This window comes from Callithrix jacchus, chromosome 12 (genome assembly GCF_049354715.1).
Source record: "Callithrix jacchus isolate 240 chromosome 12, calJac240_pri, whole genome shotgun sequence".
NCBI lineage: Eukaryota > Metazoa > Chordata > Mammalia > Primates > Cebidae > Callithrix > Callithrix jacchus.
Genome location: NC_133513.1, coordinates 121,615,210 through 121,626,958, shown reverse-complemented (window position 1 = coordinate 121,626,958; position 11,749 = coordinate 121,615,210). Strand labels below are relative to the sequence as shown.

Genomic DNA, 11,749 nt, shown 5'->3' with positions numbered 1-11,749 from the left:
AAACTAAAAAAAAAATAACTCCATTCTATGGACCATATGGGTGCATGCAGAAAAGAATCAATAGTTAACAAAGAATTTTCATTATATTCCATTATTACTATATGTCAGATTAAGTAAATGTGAGCAGACTACAGCCAAACCAGCTGACAGGCAGTGGAGGGGAGAGGTATCAGCATTTCAGCATGAAGAGCTCCATGGTTTTATCTCAAGATAATGCCAGTGGACAGGAAGATCAGTGCAGAGAAATCCAAGGGACGGTTCCTCCCAGACCTGGGATCCTCTCCTCATCCCTCTTGAAGAGCCTCATTGTGGAATCCACAGGCAGGCCTGCTGCAGTGGATGGCCCAATGGGTCCTGGGTGGGGACTTGGGGCTGGAATGCAAATCTTGGCACCTGGAATCCTATTTTCCCATTATCTTTTATGAAAAATTTGGCCCCCAAACAATGACAAATCACACTTAAGATCACAACAGTCCGGGTGTGGTAGCTCACGCCTGTAATCCCAACACTTTGGGAGGCTGAGGTAGACAGATCATTTGAGGTCAGGAGTCTAAGACCATCCTAGCCAACATGGTGAAATACAAAAATTAGCTGAACATGGTGGCGCACGCCTGTAATCTCAGCTACTCGGGAAGCTGAGGCAGGAGAATCTCTTGAACCTGGGAGACAGGCAGCAGTGAGCTGAGATTGCACCGTGACACTCTAGCCTGCGCAACAGAGGAAGACTCCATCTCAAAAAAAAAATGTTTTTATTTTTAAATGTTTAGGTGTAGTGAGATCCTTGTGACTAAACTGTTCTATATTTGACTGTGGTGGTGATCACACCAATATAGAAAATGGCATAGAACTAAACACACACACAAGTAAGTGCATGTAAAGCCTGTGAAATCCGAATGCAGTCAGCAGGCCATGTGAATGTCAGGATCCTGGCTGTGACACATACTGTGGTTACGCAAGATGTCACCTCAGGGTAAAGCACATACAGGATCTCTCTGCATTGTTTCTTACCATGGATGTGACACTACAATGAACTCAGGATAAAATACATTTTTCTGAGAAACTAGTCATGACTCAGATTAAGATTCCGGATGTAACAGGCACCACTGTGAGAGGTAACCAGTTGTCTGAGTTGCGTAGCCACAGCATTTGCAACCTCACAACCAAAGACTTGTTTTGCTGTGCTCTGTGCCGAGGCTTCCATTTGCACTTCCCCAGACCTTTCCTTCCATGGCGCAGCTCCACAGTTAGAGGGGTTCCCTCAGAGCGGACCACCGGAGCCCAGGCTAAGGTCGAAATGGCCAAGTCTTCCTCTGCATCCGGGCAGCCTGTGATGCACCAAGCCAGGCCTGGGAGAAATGGAAGGACTTCTGCGCACTGCAGTCTTCACTCCTAAAAAGCAGGCAACACAGGAGTAGAGGCAAAGCTGCTGAGTTTTGAATTTTTAGCATCAGAAGTGTAGCCAGCTGGAGAGCATCCTCGTACCTCCGTCCTTCTTTCTCTTCCATGCAGCTTCTTTCTCGCCACATCTCAAACCCAAAGCCCATCCTTCAACCCACCAAGTAGGGTGGAAAAGTCCTTAGTTGGGTCTTCTCTGGGCGGTGCACTTCTCCCCAGCCTGTGACAGACAAAACCAAGACCGGAAATTAGGATAAAATAGATTTCAACGTGTGCTGGGAACACTGTCAAAGTCTCTCTCTCAGGTAGTGTGGGTCACACACATTCCCACCTACACAAATCCTGCAAGGAGAAGACACCATCTTGCCAGAACAGAAAAAAAAGAAAGAAAAAGAAAACAGAAGACAAAAAAGAAACCCTATTTATAAACCAAATGACAGATCAGGCCCAACCGAAGACTGTGACTTCCAACTGAACAGCAGCTGTTTGTAACTTAAGGATTTTACCAGGCAAATGGCGGCCTCTGATAGGCTGACGTGACGTCCAATCCTCTCACATTCCCATCACGAGTTCTGAAAGCTTTTGTTTATCTTACAATCTTCAGGGTCCCTACCAAGGCTGGTGCTTTTGGAAACATTCTAATCCTATCACTTCAATCCGCCTCCTACTGATGGGCAGCAAAAGCACAGTAAAAATGTTCAGTGCATCCTGTTTGCAACAGGAAATGAATCTAAGACCTGTGGCTTCAGAGAGCAAACACAGGTTCCCAGACTAGCACAGACCCATAAACAGCCTGTCCAGCAACTCTGGAAGAAGTGAAGTAACAACTAAAATGGTTCCCAATATCCTCCTGATCACACGGAAGCCACCAGGATTCTCTGAATTGCAAGTGACAGAAACAAAACTCAAACTAGCTTGAGCATTAAAAATAAGTCATGGCCGGGCGCGGTGGCTCAAGCCTGTAATCCCAGCACTTTGGGAGGCCAAGGAGGGTGGATCACAAGGTCAAGAGATTGAGACCATCCTGGTCAACATGGTGAAACCCCATCTCTACTAAAAATACAAAAAAATTAGCTGGGCATGGTGGTGTGTGCCTGTAATCCCAGCTACTCAGGAAGCTGAGGCAGGATAATTGCCTGAACCCAGGAGGCAGAGGTTGCAGTGAGCAGAGATCGCTCCATTGCACTCCAGCCTGGGTAACAAGAGCAAAACTCTGCCTCAAAAAAAAAAAAGATAATTCATAAGCCTCAAATAACAAAAACTCCAGGGGTGGGGTCAGCAGCCAGCCTCATCGGAGCCTGAGGTTCAGCCCCGTCAGGCCACGCTGTGCCCTCCAGGCCGCCTGCCTTCTGCCTGGCTCTCTCAAAAGCAGATTACTCCATTGCTGCAGAGTTTGGTCCTTAGAGTTCCTGATCAGTGAGAAAGTGAGGATCCCTTCTGACAGCTCCAGTGAAAACCGTGAGAGAGAAGGACTCTGTGTGTTCCAAAAAAGGTCACAAGCCTATCTTTTTTTTTTTTTGAGATGGAGTCGCACTCTGTCACCCAGGCTGGAGTGCAGTGGCACCATCTCGGCTCACTGCAACCTCCGCCTCCCAGGTTCAAGTGATTCTCCTGCCTCAGCTCCTGAGTAGCTGGGAATACAGGTACATGCCACCACCCCCAGCTAATATTTTATTTTTAGTGGAGACGGGGTTTCACCATGTTAGCCAGTATGGTCTTGATCTCCTGACCTACTAATCCACCCACCTCAGCTTCCCAAAGTACTGGGATTACAGGAGGCACGAGCCACCGCACCCAGCCTGCGAGCCTATTCTTAAGGTGATCACAGAGGCTGCAGAGATAGAGGAATTCGAGTGGCCATCAGGGGCCAAGAGCACACTCTGGGGCTTCCCAGATTGGGAGTGCAGAGAAAGGGGGCATCTGATATTAAAGGTGAGTGCAGAGAAAGGGGGCATCTGACATTAAAGGTGAGTGCAGAGAAAGGGGGCATCTGACATTAAAGGTGAGTGCAGAGAAAGGGTGCATCTGATATTAAAGGTGAGTGCAGAGAAAGGGGGTGTCCAATTAACCTTCACATCTAAGCAAGATTCTTTCCGAATGTAAAAAGGGCTGAAATGTGTAGATCTAGGAAGCATGCCTACAGTTACTGACGGCTGGTTGAAAGACAAATTTTTACAAGATAAGTCAGATGTAGTCCTATTTTTAAACCTAAGGTTTTCCAGTTTTGCAGTTCACAATCAGATTGCATTTTTTAAAATATGTTTTCAGGGAATTTAATTTGCAAAATAATTTTAAAGAAAAAGGTGAAATCCAAAACCACTTGCTCTGAGTTCTAAATTGAGACTTCTGGACATGCTGGTGACTTTGTTTATTTATTTCTTGACTCAACTTCATTGTCTGAAACAGTGGGAATGTACTGTGGGTTCCAAATGCCTTGGATTAAGAAAAAATCAATCCTGCAGTTTCTGGGAAAAAAAAATCTATTTTGGTCCCAAGCCCATTCATTTTATTTATAAAAGAGGAAGGCATATGAAATACACAGGTACTGATTCTCCTGTCTTGTTTAAGAAGCTTCAAGTTTATATAGAAATCAAGTATTGCAAGTGCAAGGAATCTGCTTAAAGATCACTGATTAATGCAAATCATCTCTTGTTTGCCAAGAACACATATACATCTGAAAATGAATAATTAAAAGAAAACTTTAAAAAAATATTTTATGAAACAGTCCTGGTCAAATTGCTTAGACAGACCACATGTCACCTACAGGAATTCCTCACCTTCTGGACTACGGAAGTGCCCTCTTTTAGGAATACGACTTTAACAAGTGTCCGGGCACGGTGGCTCACGCCTGTAATCCCAGCAGATCACAAGGTCAGGAGTTCGAGACTAGCCTGACCAACATGATAAAACCCCGTCTCTACTAAAAATACAAAAATTAGCTGGGCATGGTGGTGCACACCTGTAATCCCAACTACTCAGGAGACTGAGGCAGGAGAATCGCTTGAACCAGGGAGATGGAGGTTTCAGTGAGCTGAGATCACACTAATGCACTCCAGCCTGGGAAACAGAGTGGGACTCCATCTCAAAAAAAAAAAAAAAAAAGACTTCAACAAGTGAGGACTCACTTAAAAATTTAAAGTGCCAAGACTTCCATGGAATCTTGGGATTTCTTATTCATCAATACCTTTTTGGTGACAATGACAGAAACAGAACTCACACAAGCTGGGAGAGAGGAGGGGATACTTGATGGATGAAACTGGCAAGTCACAGCGGGGGGAGCGGGGGACAATGGGATCTGAGAGCTGGATGCAGCCAGACCCCTCCATGCTGGCTGCTACCTAGGTCAATTGTGTTCCGTCACTTGAGCTTCTCTGTGAGGCCAGGACCACAGCTTCTGGAGGCTTCTAGGGGCTTCTGGGCTCATATTCCAGCTCCACAACAAGAGAGAAAAGACTTGCTTTAACTCTCCCAGCTTCTATGTGACTTAGGTTAGACTTTGCCACATGACCAGGTCCAGATCTGTCACATGACTAGAAGAATAGGGCACTGTGATTGATTCAGCCTCAGTTCCACCAACCCTCATTCCAGGAGATGGTAGGTGGGGTCGGGGGAGGTCTGCACGATTGCCTTAGGTCCAAGCAAGCAAACAGGGATCCAGGTCAGGGCTCAGTGTCAGAGCAGTGCCACTCAAAGTCCAAGGAGCAGTGAGGTCCACACACTGTTCTGTTGGTTATGAGTCCATGCCAAGACAAGGAGCTTTACCAGCATATAAATCAGCACACGGCCTCCTCTATTGACAAAGTCTCACAAAAAGAAAAGTCAGCTCAAACAGCATATTCAGAGATGTATTTGGCTTCATGCATTTGAGTGATGCTTCTGCACGGTACCCTGAAAGGTACTGGACATGCAGAAATAAATCACACACACACACACACACACACACACACACACACACACCATTTCTGATCATCTGGCAAGAGAGAAGAGCATAATATACAAAAAAAATATATAGTGCAATGATGGCTGATGAGCATTAGATCAAGGTAATCATGGCAAACGCCTGAAGGAAGGATCTATGGTCTCATTCAAAACAGCAAGCCTGTTCAGTGGAGTTCTCTAAAGAGCTTGTATGGCCAGACAGTGCCACCCCGTTCTGGCGATCTTATGGGTCCATGCCTAACAGGACCCCAGGAGAGACAATCAGCAGGAGCCCAGTTAGGACTCTGGCCCTGAGAACTGAGTAACCTCTGGTCCTCACCCTGTGCTCCAGCACAGTTCCAGCTCTGGATTCCAACTCGTCCTCATCGCTGAAGCTCAGGGTCTGACCTTGAGCTCTCCTCTGCTTTCAGACATGAAAACCCCTCATGGACCATTCCGGAGCCATGCCAGAAAATTACCCTTGCTAATTACAATGAAATAAAGAGTACTTCTGTGCCAAGCAGCAAGCCTATGCTATCTCTACAGCAACTGTCAGGGAAAAAGCAATCCAGAGTCGCATTAAAAGAGAGAACTGAAAGTATTGTACTCTCTCAGGAAATTGAAAGAAAATTCACATCTTTACTTTTGTCTGCCAGCAGATGTCTTTACCTTGGAGGATGCCCTTTCTGCCTGCAGATGGGTCAGGTAGCGGAGGGCCGGCTCAAGCCAACAAATGCACTTGAATTCCCCGACTCTCCAATCTCTCTGAAGAATACTTAATCTTAATGATATTTCTTGCAGATACACATTAATTCTGCATTGTTCCAGTCACAGAAAATGCCATCTTCTTGGACCACGAGATTAAACATTCACTTCATGTTTCTATTTCCAAGATTGAGTCTTTCTTTTGTCAGGGACACAGCTTTGTCACTAGGGCGCCAGGCTTCCTCAACCTCTGCTCCCTCCCTGGGCTCTAGTGTCCCCCTGTGGTTACCCGGTGGACCCTCCAAAGGCTCTGCCTCATGCTTTCCCTGCCCATGGCGTTAAAATGGCCCTGGTTATTCCTCTTCGTGACAAGAGCTGGCTGGAAACCACCTTGGTAGCCCTCAGGATGGGTCACAACTGCCCCCCTCTTCCTGAGGGTCTTTGTAACGATGAGCTCCAATTCTAACTTGTTTGTGTCATTCTAATTAGTCCCTTCTAACAAGAGGCAGAAGCATAGATACAGAGAGACAGAGACATACAGAACAAAAGAAGTATCACCATAAAAGACAAACAAAACTCTGAGATGCACCAGGAAATACTCAGAATCTTCACTGGACAATTTTCAAGTCTTGGTTTCCTGGTATCTTACGTGCTTCGGGGTTTTCTCTCAGCCAGGGAGCTGTGCGGTGCAAAACAAAAATCACAAGAAAAGCATCGGTAACAATGCAGGACAAATTAGCAGTCAGTGAGCACAATTTGTACGAAGTTCTCTCTGATTAGGAAAACAATACTTTGTTGCGTTCATTTTCAAAATTATTCCAAAAGAAGGCCGCGTGCAACAGAAAATCCAGTGCCGAATCATGAAAGGCAGTGGATCAAGGGCTTTCATCTAGGAAATCTTTAGCTAAAGAGAGAGAGAGAGAGAGAGAACATCAATCAGATATTATTTCCAATTATTTTTCAAATTGGAACAGAGAAAGGAAACACACACACACATGAGCCTGACATGGTGTTACTTGAGCTTGTTGCTGGAAGGAAAGTCCTTGCTTATATTGAAGTAAAGTTCTGAAAATAAGCAAAGAACAGATTTATTGATTTTGGGGGAGTCTGGGTGTAAAAAAGAGAGAGAATAAAGAAGTGCTCTTTGCCCGCTCTGTCCAAATGACATCCCAAGTGGCCTCCCTAATGGTGGGGGAGGGGAGGGGGCAGGTGCCTACCCGGGCACATGGACAGAACTGCCCTTAGGCTAGGGCTAATGGTATTGGCTGAGCCCTGCTGTAAGCCTCTCTTTTCTAATAGCCAACTTTCTATGTGCGAGAAGACAGACAGATATTGATTGGTCCAAATGCCCTTGAGTTGACAACATCTGAAATGAAAATCCACAAGGCTAGCACAAACTTTCTGCAAGTTCAATTTCTAGAATCTGATTATGACACTGGACTGTGAAATCATTCACACATGTAAAAGGCCTCTCTTTTTTGTACCCCCATTTGGCACCTGTAATTGGAGGGAGTTAAGTGGCTTCATCAGGCTTGTTATTCAAATATCCAACAGAAAGAGGCAACTGCAGGCTAATCTTGGGGCGATTAAAGGGAGAAATGTTCTCCCGCTGGTACAGGGCTAATGTCAGCCATGAAATGGACCAAGGCCTCATGCCACTCCCCACCTAAAAAAGGAATTACACACAGCTTAAATACACGCTCTCTGAAAAGCTCATGCACAGAGCTGCTTTCTGAAGGTGGTTTCGGAACACCTACAGAGAATCTCATGATTTCATCACCCATGCATTTGCTGGGGATTAGAGCCCCCATTTTGCAGTGCCCATTACTCTATCACAATTAAATCTTTTTCCTTTTCCTTCCCCTAGTAAATAAGACGCTGAAGCTGCGATTCACAACTGCTCAAGTCCTGGGAATAGCACGGCTTGTGGTACCCTACCCAGCTCTTATTAAAACACGCCTCCGTATGCTACAAAGTCCTCTTGATCAATACATCGACTGCGGTATAAACCTTAAAGAAAGCACTGTTACACGTGAAGTACGCACTGTTCTTGTCTTAGTAGGTTATTTAGAAGCATAAAAAGGCAAAACCTTTTGGAATTGGCATCTGGACATTTGTGCCAAGGAAACTGCAGATGGAATATACATTAAATTTATTCCGTCATTGATTGGAAACGCTGATCCTTTATGGCTTCACGTTTCTTTCCTCATTAATCTTAGTTAACCCTCTCAAAACAACGCCAGCTTTGTCGGTCCAAGTATCTAAAACCCACCATGCAGAGAAGGCAGCTTTTTAAGAAGGGTTTGATTCCTAGCATGAGTAAATCAGCCAACAACTCCTGTCTTAGGAAATGCCACTGCTTTCTTTTTTTAAAATATTAAAACAAGAAAGAACAGCCTTCTACACAACACGGGGTTGGGCGATAAGTGGGAGGCAGACGAGAAGGCGATGTTAGCAGATCCCGGAGGAAATCCCACGGATAGCCAGAGAAGAGATGAGAAGGAAGCTCCAGCACACACCCAATGTCACCCACCACCAGAACCTGGCATGGCCAGGTGCACACAGGAAGTCTGCAGGTCAATGTTTGGTGACTTCCACCGCTCAAGAAGAGGTGCTTTCCAGGCAAATATACGTCTGGGTTCTGGGGATAAACACGAAAGGAATATTGTCAGATGTAATGATTGTGTTCCCTGCACCCCAGTTTGGCTAATTGATATGATACTAACATTCCATTTTTCTGCCAAACAGAAAGAAATGCCTGGCATCCCTACTTCCTTGCCTACAGCAGTACAGGGACCCTAGATAAGCCTCATGCTGCCAACAGCTGACCCAAATTGCCCTGCTGCCCCTCAGAACGGGCCACGGCTGCCCTATTCTTCCTAACAGCCTTGCAACTGCACACCAACCCCAACCTCTTTCTGTTTCTCTTACTGGTCCCTTGTAACAAGAGGCAGAAAAAAAGAGAGGAAGAGAAGAAATACTATGAAAACCTGAACACAAAATTCTTAATTTCTTCTAATTCTAGAAGAAATAGAGATTTCCTAGAAAGAAATAGTAACGATCACCACCTATTTACTATAGCAAAAATGTTAAAATATTAACACAGGACTTAAAACTCTATCTGCTGCCATGAAGCAGGCATTTAGCTTAGTGCAACCTTATGAATGGAGCTCCAGAAGGTGAAAGCCATTTTCGAATTCATGAAAAGATCAACATCTGAATATATATTAAAGATAAAGTCTAAATAATTCATAAGAGGCAGAAGAACACCAGCCTAACTTCTAGGTAGATGTGGGAGCCACTGGTCCCTGCTGAGGGGACAGAGCCCTGGGGAAGGAGGTGCTACACGGATTACGCTCATATTGCATCCCGAGGCCTGGCTTTAAATGGCAGGCTGTCTTATTGGAAGGAAAATATAAATCTCTCAACCCAGAAGAAGATGTGAGCTCAGCACAAAGTGGGAAACAATAGCTGGAAAGTAATGGCAGAACTTTTGGATGAGACACAAAAAGTTGGTCCTCGTATGATTTATCTTCGTGTATCTAGTTGTTCGTAAACAGCGGTTGAGATCATCCTTGAGTACCATGATTTAGAAAGGCCCTAGATGCTCAGAATCTGCCTGGGGCACAGGAGACGGGAATAGCATTCTCCCTGAGACTGAGTAGCACCCCGTCTACCCCGTCACCACATGCCGTCACCAGCAGAGGGCCATCTTATGGGATCTGTCAGGCTTCCCTCCCTCCCCTTCCAAGCAGAAATGAAGAGCAGTTAGGAGTCACAGCACCGGCTCTGAACTGTGGCTCCATCATCCTCTGCCCAGGTGACAAGTTCTCTAATTTCTGCACGCCTTTGTCACCTCCACTACAGCTGGAGATTCTGTCTCCTACCCAGTGGCCTTTTGGCCCTCAGAACAGCCCCCCAGGGTGCTCTAGAAGGCCACGTCCCTCCTTCGCCACTTGCATTCTTCCTCACACCCCCAGCTACGGATGATTCCTGTCTACTTCCGAGGAAAGAGAAAATCACCTATTATAAGAACAGTCGAACAAATGAGCATGGAGCTTTGAAGGCTATTCCCAAAAGTGAGTTGGAATGTGCGTTTGAGCAATGCTCCACTTCGGTGGGGTCACTTGGCTTTCCAAAGTGACTCTGGAAAACGTTACAGATACCAGGGAGCCCTGGCCTAGCTGTTTGCAAAGCCACCTCTCTGCCTTCATCTGAAAGTCAGAGCTTATCAGAAACACCCAAACATCTGGAAAACTCTTTTTTCTCTCCAACTGTGAACCAACCCACTGCCAAATGAGTGTGCCACAAGATAGTGAGGGTCCGATTACATTACCTGTCCTGCCTGTCGCATCCGTGAGGTACCAGCTCTGTGGCCCAGTGTTTGCTCTGCCTGTGAGCAGCTTTGACAGAGAGGCCTGCCTGGGCTGGGTGCTGGTGACAGGCACCTCATCACATTCCGTGGACTCTTCTGACAGAGACAGGACCCCTGGGGGTGGAATGCTGTGACCTCTGCAAGAATCAGCACTCAGCGTCGCTCTGCCCGGAAGCCTCCGCTGTCCTTACAGCATCTCCCCTCTAATGCCAAAGGGAGAGGAGCACTCCTTTTGGTCAGGAAGAGAAGAGGCGCACTCCTTCTGGGCAGGAAGAGTCATCTCTGCCAGGCGTTTCAGCCTCTGTCCAGGGTCAGCCTCCCTCTGTTCTGGGAAGCCTGCCCTCCTGTCCCCAGGTGGAGGAATGGAACCTGAGGGTGGGGTCTGCTCAAGGCGGGTAGGCTCCCAGGCTTTACTCAAGGTGGCAGGGGTGGGGGGTGCAAAACCCAGACTCAGTGTAGACCAACCTGCTTCTCTCCATTGCCTTCCCCTCTCTCTGAGACGTGCTGCCCAGACCTGCAAGCCAGGCATTAGAGGCCTCTTCAGTCTCTCTCTGTGCCTCTCTCTGCCTTTCGACAATCAATAGCTTGGCCACAAAGCCTTACAACCTTCCCTTCAGAATATTTTCCCAGAGCTGGTGGTGCAATTATCTGGCACACAGAGTGCTCGGCATGGCTCCTGGTAATAAGCATTCCCCACAATTCTGCACCAATTGGCATATGCATGTGTGTAGGTGTGCATGTGGATGGATTTTCCATGCACGACAGCCTTCTCCGGCTGCCCTCCTGCCCTCATTCTTCCTCTACTTGGACTCTGGGTTGGGGTGGGGGATGAGAAGTCTTTTAAATTATCAATCTGCATACTCATTCATCTGCTTAGACCCCTCAGTGGCTTCCTGTCATCCCCAGGGACAAGTCTAGAATTCCTCACCACCTTACAAGGTCCTCTCGATCTGTTCCCACCACCTCTCCAGGGTCACCTCTCCACTTCCCTCCAGGGCTCCGTCCCCACTATCATCTCTGCACACTCCCCTAGACCGCACCATCCACCGTGTAGCCACTAGCCACATCTGGGCATTCAGATTTACATTTAAGTTAATTTAAAGTAAATGAAATCAAATATTCAGTTCTTTCATTGCACTAACCACACTGCATGCTCAGCTACCATCCTGGACAGCACAGATGAAGACCATTCCCAGAAGGGCGTCCTGGGTGGTGTCGCTCCAGACCAACAGAAGGCTGCTCAGTCTCTCCAAAAAAGCACGGCCTTTCTCCTAGGAGTGTGCCCCCATGTTGGGGAATCCTTGTCAAGATCTAACCCCATACTATATTTGTAAGCATCATTCTTCTTAATTTATT

General features: G+C 46.5%; 1 long non-coding RNA gene across 3 annotated transcripts; it reads right to left on the bottom strand.

Moving 5' to 3' along the window:
• Nucleotides 1–732: 732 nt before the first annotated feature.
• On the bottom strand, nt 733–11,692 carry LOC144578781 (uncharacterized). Of its 3 annotated transcripts, XR_013525198.1 has the most exons (3): nt 11,536–11,692; nt 4,613–10,907; nt 733–1,615 (listed from the first exon to the last, which is right to left on the bottom strand). It is a non-coding gene; the product is annotated as an uncharacterized LOC144578781 (long non-coding RNA). The 3 variants fall into 3 exon arrangements; XR_013525197.1 differs by lacking the exon at nt 4,613–10,907; XR_013525196.1 differs by lacking the exon at nt 11,536–11,692 and having other exon boundaries at nt 4,613–11,525.
• Between the last annotated feature and the right edge of the window lie 57 nt (nt 11,693–11,749).